The sequence below is a fragment of the Peromyscus leucopus genome, chromosome 3 (assembly GCF_004664715.2).
Source record: "Peromyscus leucopus breed LL Stock chromosome 3, UCI_PerLeu_2.1, whole genome shotgun sequence".
In the NCBI taxonomy this organism is placed as follows: domain Eukaryota; kingdom Metazoa; phylum Chordata; class Mammalia; order Rodentia; family Cricetidae; genus Peromyscus; species Peromyscus leucopus.
In genome coordinates, this window is record NC_051065.1 from 69,199,834 (window position 1) to 69,208,911 (window position 9,078).

Here is a 9,078-nt window from a genome sequence, read left to right on the forward strand (position 1 = left end):
GTGTCCTTTAAGATCATGTTCAAGAACGTGACCCATCAATATCAAAGGCAAAGGGTGGAGCATCCTCACAGCTCCTTGCGGTTTCGTTTGTGTGTCGCCAAGCGTGATGGTGGGCTGCATCCTTCAGCTGTGTGTCAGTTCTGTTCTCTGGAAATTGCTAAAATAGAGTTTAATCCAAGTAAATTAGGTTGCATTGTCTTTCAAAAAGTGTTTCTCAGAAGACTCATTCTGAGATAGTCCGTGTTTTTTTTTTTTTTTTTTTAAATGGTTCTGAAGCCCTAAGTTTGAGAATGCTGTGTTAGAGAAGTTTGAGAAGCCCTAATAACGGCCTCTCTTTTTAAGTAATTAAGATGGTAGCATATGAGAGGCTCTTGGGGACCAAAGATATTTAACTGATAAATGAATAAAGTATTTCCTGAGGAAATTAATTAACAAAGCATTTTCTAAGCTAATTTGATGCAAAGACCATGTACCACCCATGTCCTGACACTCCTTGGTGGTTATCAGCAACAAACAGCCTCTGGAAGCCCGGCGTTTCAGATAGACGGCCTGTCAGCACCCCCTGAGGATCCCCAGGCCTTCATGCTCCACTGCTGTGGCCTCCATCCTGCACCTACAGGGGCGTGCAAGGATTCAGTGTGTAAACATTTGCACCTCAGTGACCTTGGCAGCATCCCTCACCCTGGCGCTGCTTCACCACCTCAGCTTCCAAATTCTGAGTGGTCCACCCTTCAGTTTCCGTCTCCTGCCTCCCCACCGCCTGCCCATCTCACACCCCTAGAGAGCTGGGCTGCTCTATCCATGCTATCAGTGGGTAGAGCAGGGTTTAGGGGAGTGCGCCATGGTTCTACCAAGCCTAGCTCGGATGACATTAGCTACATAATTATTCAAGTTTGCACCCTTTTTGTAACAGTGATTTTCAGTGGGTCACGTAGCCACCCTGTCTTGCTACCCCTGGACCAGCATAATGCCCATAAAAAACATGTGCCTCAGGCTGAAGAGATGGCTCAGAGGTTAAGAGCACTGGCTACTCTTTGAGAGGTCCTGAGTTCATTTCCCAGCAACCACATGGTGACTCACAACCATCTGTAATGAGATCTGGTGCCCTCTTCTGGCCTGCAGGCATACATGCAGGCAGAACACTGTATACGTAATAAATAAATCATAAAAAAAAAAAAGAAAGAAAGTGTTTCTTTTTGTCTCTGTAAGAGATTAGCAATGATCCCCCATTCTCATCACTAGCATTTGAAAGGGCTCCATAGGTACCATTTAGCGTGGTGAGTGCTCACGCAAGATTCACCAACTCTAGAGACATTATCAAGGATGGTGTCTTATTCCTTCTTTGTGCCCGCTGTAGACCTTTAGATATTGTTAAGGCTAATAAACAGCTGTATGGTGTGTGTATATGTGTGCGTGCATGCGTGCCTATGTGCAAGTGTGTGTGTGTGTGTGTGTGTGTGTGTGTGTGTGAGAGAGAGAGAGAGAGAGAGAGAGAGAGAGAGAGAGAGAGAGAGAGAGAGATCCTCTGCTGCTTCATAGAAAGTGTAGCACCTTTGGTCATGAGGTCTAACATCTGCTATCGAAGAATGTGAAATATCTCTCTTTAGCTCTTAGCTCCTTTCTATACCAACTTGGAGGATTCTGCAAAAATCCATTCAGCTTCCCCCTCACCCCCAACCCCATGGTGACTTAACTGTGGGCAAAATTCAGTCAGGAATCAGATCGAGGCTACCACCCCATTTCATTCTGCAGCTATTCCTCATTTCTCCTGACTCGCCAGCAGCAGACAACTTGTTGCCCTCTGCAGTTGTGAGGTACCAGCGCCTGACTGTGTATCTCTCCGCAGATCCATTACTGTGTTTAACATGAAGCCCAGTTCCCATCTGCTAGCTAGTGGATTAGCATCTCCCAGGCAGAAAAGGAAGGAGCACATCTCTCCCCTTGTTCAGACTATCCTCAGAAGGACTTCAGCCACAGAAGATGGATTGAAAAACTAGCTGCACTTGCCACTTAAATGTGTTATGCCTCTCAGAACCATCTAGACTTTTTAGATGGCATCAGTTACTAAATACCCTCAAGAACTGTGTGTGGGAAAGGCCATACTTATTAATGATCTCAAGGACTTTCAAGGTGGGAGACGCCTTTAAGGATAGATACTAAGAGGTACCAGACACCAGGCAGTGGATGACTGAGAGATGTACCCCCAGTTCACTAAGGAGTGCTGCTGGACAAACTCTGCTCCACGCAACTCAACCCAGGAGCCAATCCCCAGCTCCTCTAACTACAAGCTCCTCTAACAACTCTTCTCTTCTGCTTCCAACGTATTTTGTAGCTCGGATAGAATTTAGAATGCTGTCCCTTAAAGATCACACTAAAATGAAAATTCCAGAAAACTCTAAAGAATATGAGCCTCTGGAAGACCAAAAAGGAAAACTTTATCTGGAGTATGCTTGAACGCCCTTAGAAACACACACGTGCTAACCTGTGGGGAAGGTATGTTAAGACAAATAGTGACTTCCCTCTTTTATCACGCTTCCGGAAAAGAAAGGCGCAGAAGCCAGGCATATTAGTCAGAGGCTAGGAAAACAGAAACGCGTTTTACACAGCTAAGGCTAGCCCGTTAACTTCACTGCTGAACAAAGGAAAGAAAAATTGAATTAAAACCAGACTGAAGGAAAATGACTAAGTGCTGCCACCTAGTGTCTGTTTCCTTTTACAACAGCTGGTGTATTGTGCGCCCTCTGGTGGTGCAAGGCAGTTGGGAACCCCGTCGGCAACGCCTGTTCCTTTGCTTTGCTCTGGTTGCACAGGTAAAAATAGTCCCTCAGTGTGTCTATTAAGCAAAACAGACATGCAGAACGATAGAAAACACACTGGTCCCCATTCATTGAAGAGCAAAGTCTTCCTTTTGACATATTTCAAGTGAACTCTAACTTTTAGAATCGAAGTAATGACGTTTGTAAAGCTGTCTCCATAAAATCTGTTGAGGGGGAGTCGGATTTTTAGTTCAGCACCTGTGCTAACATTTTGTTAACTTTAAGAAAATCAAAATAAACTTCGATTTGAGTCAGAGATGAGCCCCATTCCAGTATGTATCAGTTTACCCAAATAATGAGAATGATTTCAGTCCACCTTCCTTCTTTGGGGGCGGAGGATGTTGCTGTGGTCCAGAACAAATGAGAAGACTGTTTGTGGCAGCTGTTGAGAAACGGGACGTGCATTATTTGCACAAGACAGAGGTACTATTGTGTGCGTGTTTTAATTGAGCTGAGTTCCAGCCCAAATATTTATGGCTCCAGAATTTTTAATTAGTTAATTGTAGAAAAGAGGAAATTAAAAGACCCAGTGTAGTGCCAAGACTTAGTCTGAAACACACCATTTATGTCTGCACGTCATTTCTTCTGCAAAACGAGGACAGCCGGAGGATGTGACCGTAATGCCTGTTCTGCTTCTCAAATCCTGTGCTCATTCTCGCCACTGTCCCTGCAAGTCTCTGGAATATTACAGGTCTTTCTCACAGGTCTCTCCCAACTCAAATCCATCCTGACAGATTATCCAGGGAAGGCTGGCATTTCCAAAATGCCTCTTGATACTCGTGAGTCTACTCACCCCTTCCTCTGAAGAAAGGCCTGAACTGTCGCCTTCTGGGCCACTACTTCTCAGGGCAGCCAGCGTCTACCACGACTGCTCTACACCGGGCAGCTGTTCCACACTTTCTGTGCTCAGGATCATTCCACCCATACAATAACACTTCGGAGAGGCAGGACAGGCCCTGGTTTCATGGAACAACAAGCCAAGACTCAGAGCATCCCTAGCCTGAGCCCTCCTCTCTCCAGTGAGTGGAAGATGAACCCAGGCCTGTCTGGTTACAAAATATGTAGTCTTGGTGATTTAAAAGGCAGGTATAAGAGCCAGAGACACTGGGTGTGGGATCTCGTTTTGTCACATGTTATATATCTCACCTGTTATATATCTCCTTGCCTCTATTCCTCATAAGTGAAATGGGTATCTTATTACTATCACAAACTGAGGTCGCCTCCAGTCAACACTGGGGATCTCTGACCGAGATGCTGAGTACTTGTTACTCTTCCTGCAGTGGCTCAGGAAGAGTACCAGTAGAGTTCAAGGCCCTGGAGAGTTCGGGGCACTCCTGAACTTGACCCTAATGCGTCTGTCCTCTTGCCATTTCGTCTTCCATTTTCCTAGAGTCCAACAACCTCTCATTCCAATCCCCACTCCAAACACAGATTTCTTCATCACACAGTGGTTTGGCTTTACAATGGTCTGAAGTACTCAGACCATGGGCCTGCATTTTAGCTGTGATACGGCACCAAGTATGTTCTGTGAACTATATAAACTTTATCCTAAAACAGGCTCCGTGTTGGAAGATCTTGCCTCACTACTGATATTCAAAGCTTCGTTTGCTAAATGCAATTTTGACTCACGGTATTTTCGATCTACAGTGGTTTTGTTGGAAATGTAGCTCCATCCTAAACTGAGGAGCATCTGAACTTGTAAATACCTCCTTCCAGCCTCCGCGGCTGCTGTTTGCTTTCAGAAAGTCCGCCTCTTCCTCTCTACTGACCCTGGTGGTCAACATGGAAATGAACATGACAAAACATGTTAGATGAGGATACTGTTCTCAATCTCGAGGCCAGGCCCCAAAGCCACTTCATTCGTGAGGTTTCGACACACCACATATGTCTTAAACAATGTCCTCCTCGGATCCTCACAATGCTGCCTCACTTTCTCTAGGCTCCTTCTCAAACTCTAAGGTATTTGCTGCCCAGTCAATAGCCCCTGGCTACACACAGCTACTGAATAATTAATATGTGGCTGATTCAAATAATGCTGTCTTGAGAAATACAAGCAGATTCTGAAGACATCACATAGAGAGAAGTATAAAATATGAAATTAATATTTTAGTATTTTAACTTGTATTGATTATGTATCGAAACGATACTTAGGGTATACTACGTAAAACAAAAATACTATTAAAATTAGCTTGAAATATATAAAAGCACAGGATAAAGATGACTCTTGGCATCTCTCCACTCAGGAAGAAATGCAGTGTGTGTCTTACAGAATTTTTATTGCTGGAGATGTGTCCAGGCTCATGGCCCAAGTCCTTTGTCCTCAACTCTGTTCATATACTACTTCCTCTGTGGCATTTCTTGTCTTTAAGATGGGGTCTGACTATGTATCCCAGGCTGACCTAGAACTTAAATCCTCCTGAGTGCTGGGATTGCAGGTGTGCACAGATCCACCCCTGTCCTCCCAGTCTTGGGATTGAAACTACCGTCTTGTGCATGATAAGCAAGGGTCCTGCCTCCGAACTACATCCCAGCCCATTTTTTAAAAATAGTTTGAGACAGGGCCTCACTAGACTGACCAAAATTGGCCTGATCTCCCTTTACCGCTCAAGCAAACCTTAAATTAGAGATCCTCCTGCCTCAACCTCCTGGGTAGCTGGGATTATAGGCCTTAACCACTAAGTCAGTTGTTTATAGCTTCATATTTTGATGATTAATTTTCTTCACTGAAAATTTCGTGTATGTATAGAAGGTATTCTGAGAACTTTCTCCACCAGTCTTCTCTTATCTTCGGCCCACACTCGTGAATTTCACCATTCCCTATTTCCACCGGTCCCGTTCCCAGACTCGTGACTTCAGGTTTGGTTTTGTAACTCTCTTTAGTTCAGCCAATGCCATCTGCATGAGCATTGGATCGGAACTACCTGCTGGAGCCCAGTGGGGTCACGAGTGCAGGCACACCTGAAGGCGACCTCTCCCCTCTCTCTGAACCCTTCAGTAGCACATGGTTTAGCAGTGAGGGGTGGAAACCGTCCTCTCCCCACGCCTGGCTGTTGACTAGCTCGTTCCTGCACAGGGTCTGTACAGGCATCCGCTGCTCCTGGGAGTCTGTGACTGCAGTAGCAGCGTCCTGCCCAGAAGATGGCATTTCAGAGTCCCTCTCCCTCTGTTATAGCTCTTAGATTCTTTCTTTCCTCTCTTTCCCAATGCTCCGTGAACTTGTGAGGAAATGTCTTGCTCAGGGTCTAACCGTTCATCTGTCCCTTATTCTCAGCACCTTGTATAGCCCCGCATCTCTGCATCCGTTACCATTCACTGGGAAGGGAGGCTTCTTTGACCCCGAGAATAGCATTTGTCTGTGGATATAAACACAAACAGAGGGCAGGATGCTGTTATATCAACTCGGCTAAGCAACAGTACGTAGTCCCCCTAAGGCCTACGATCTTCTGTGGCATAGGTTTCTGACCGGGTTTCCAGGCATGGGTTCCCTCTTGTGGAGGGAGTTTCAAACCCAGTGAGAGAGCCCTTGACTGCCCCCACAATAGGGATGCCACTACTGCACATCTTGCCAGGCAGGCTGATCTTGTAGCTTATAGGTTTCGAATCTGGGTGAGGGCTTTGATGGCTTATCCCCTAGCAGCCTGTCTAGCCTATGAAAGCTAGCTGGCGGGAAGGACAACTTCATTTCTAATGGCTGCAGAAGTGTCGTGTTTATGGTACGTACTCCATTCAGACAGTCTGCGAATAAGCCATAGATAAAGCAAAGTTGAAGATCACACTTCAAAGCATCCTTTGCAGTTTCTATGTCTACATTACTGGCTTCTGCCCCTGCAAAAGTAGTCATAATTGTGTGAGCCACATCCACAGTGAATTCAGTCATTTGTTCTTCCTCTCTCCCCTCATTCATCAGCTAGATGGATGCAAGGAGTCTGCAGGACGATTTTGATATTCAGAGAGTAGAACTACAAGATAGAGTGAGTTGGGGTCCTTAAATCACATGTGGGAACTAAGTATGACACCTTGAACTGTGTCATAATAATACATAATAGATAAATAATTAATAAAATAATGATTATGTTAAGCCATTCACAGGATACTTTCAAGGATTTGTTTCATTATTTATTTAGGTGTACATGTGTCTGTGTATGAACATGGATGTACAAATGCCCTCAGAGGCCAGAAAAGGGCATCAGATCCCCTGCAGCTAGAGCTATAAGCAGTCATGAGCTGCCTGTCAGGCTCAGAATCACACTTGGGTCCCCTGGAAGAGCAGCACAAACCCTGAGCATCTCTCCAGCCCCTGACAGAAGGTGTTATTTATAAAGGTTATAAATAACCTAATGCTAATTATCTTAACAAACGATACTGGATATTTAGTTAATAACCATGTTTTTAAGGTCAGTTCCTAGAAGTAGGATTACAAAGTCAAAGGGTGTATATGTTTTTATGACTTTTGAAAACTACCAGCCCAAATTCTGCTCAGAAAGCTGAACCGTCTTTTCAATCTTATATTCCTGACATAAGAAGCCATGCAAGGCATTACATTTCCCTTACTTCTGGATACTTTGAGGATGATAGCTCTGTGCTGATGAATAATTCAGCTTACAGCGTATGCAAAAGAAGAGGCCGCATTTTAGGAATGATGGCTTCAGAGTGGGGATTTCAGAAACCACATGAGGAGTGTAGGCACTTTCAAGAAATAAGGATTATTTCTTGAAAAAGGTAGTAACACACGTGTGCATTGAAGGACGTGGGGTGTTACTGCAGCAGTGAAGCCGTGGTCTATCCAATCTGTCTCGGATACAAGTCACACACTGTGGATGGGCCACCGGGACCTGGCAAACGGGCTGCATCTTTGTGGATTCTCTCTGGAAATCTCACTGCATACAGCTGGGCTGGGCCTTTTTCATCTCTTGCAAACCAGCGCCTTTGTGATAACTGCATTTGGTCCTTTAAGAGACACAGATGTTAGACGGGGAAGGTCTGAAGACAAGCCCACATAACTTTTAAGATTCCTCCCAGCTCGGAGCCTCCGGATGAGAGGCTCTGCAAGGAAGTGGGTGAAGCTGTCTGGTGCAGGAGTCTGTTCTGGAAGAGATCACAGTGGCCCGCCAGGCACATTGCAACCCACAGGGAGCAGGGGTCTCTGGAAGCCTAAGCAAAGCATCTCTGGACGTCCAGCTACAGGAAGAGGAAGACGGGCATGGTAGCTGCCACCAAGCCTTGTGCCTGTTGAACTAGCCAAGAAAATGTGGGCTTTGGTGGCCAGAGCAGGAAGCCAGGGCGTTTTTCTTTATTTGGACCTTTCTGCTCACCTGCGGTTATGTGGTCATCCTTAAACTGTAATCTCAACGCCTTCACAGAGTTCCAGGCGGGCGGTGGCCTCCAACTGCTTCTTTTGAAATCTATTGTGTGCATGTGTACTTGATGTGTAAATACTCCTCAGCAGACCAGAGAATCCGAGCTTAAACAAGGCAGCCGAGTTCAGGGGGTGCTTAGAAAGCACAAGGAAGGTGTTCAGTAAACTACGGTAAAAACAACAGATCTTTGGAGGGGGTACCCCTCCTGGGGGGTCAACGTTTATTAACTACTTAAATGTTTAAGGCCTAGTCTTCCCTTCCCCCATCTTCCTCAGGTTAAAATGTGGGGTTCTAGCTTCTACCAACTACACTTTTGAGAAACTGATCTCCAAAAAGAACAGGGAAACACTCACGGCTTGGCACTAAAGTGGACCGCACGGCTTCTGTGGGGAGTGTCCTTTGTTTTTCTGCTTGAGGTGTGTGTCGATCTCTGCATTCACTTGTGATGTGAGAATGACTGCCCGGAGTTGCACCAGGTGACACACTACCCACTCTAAATTGCTTGTCTTCTACTGTACATTTTAAGTAACACATCTACAAGACGGCTTAAAACCATGAAAGTGTCCGGCGGCGCCGCCATTTTGTGTGGTCTTCTTCAGGGCTGGTTATAAGGGTAGCTCGGTGGGCCTAAAGTATGGAGAGAAAGCAAAATATTTCTCCTTTTTATTGGAGAAGAGTTTCGGTCACAAAAATGATACTGCTGCTCTTGTCATTGACATCACTGGCGACTGGTCCCCTCTGTGGCATAGCGCCAGTGTGGTCCTTGGAGCAATGGATCCACTCAGCCCAGCACTTCAGCTCCAAATATCTTTGTCCTCAAGGGTGAGTGGGTTTCTCTAAACTGCCTTCCTTACTCCGCATCCTGAAGCCTATGCTCTTCGGGCCTTTCCTTTGTCCCAGATCCT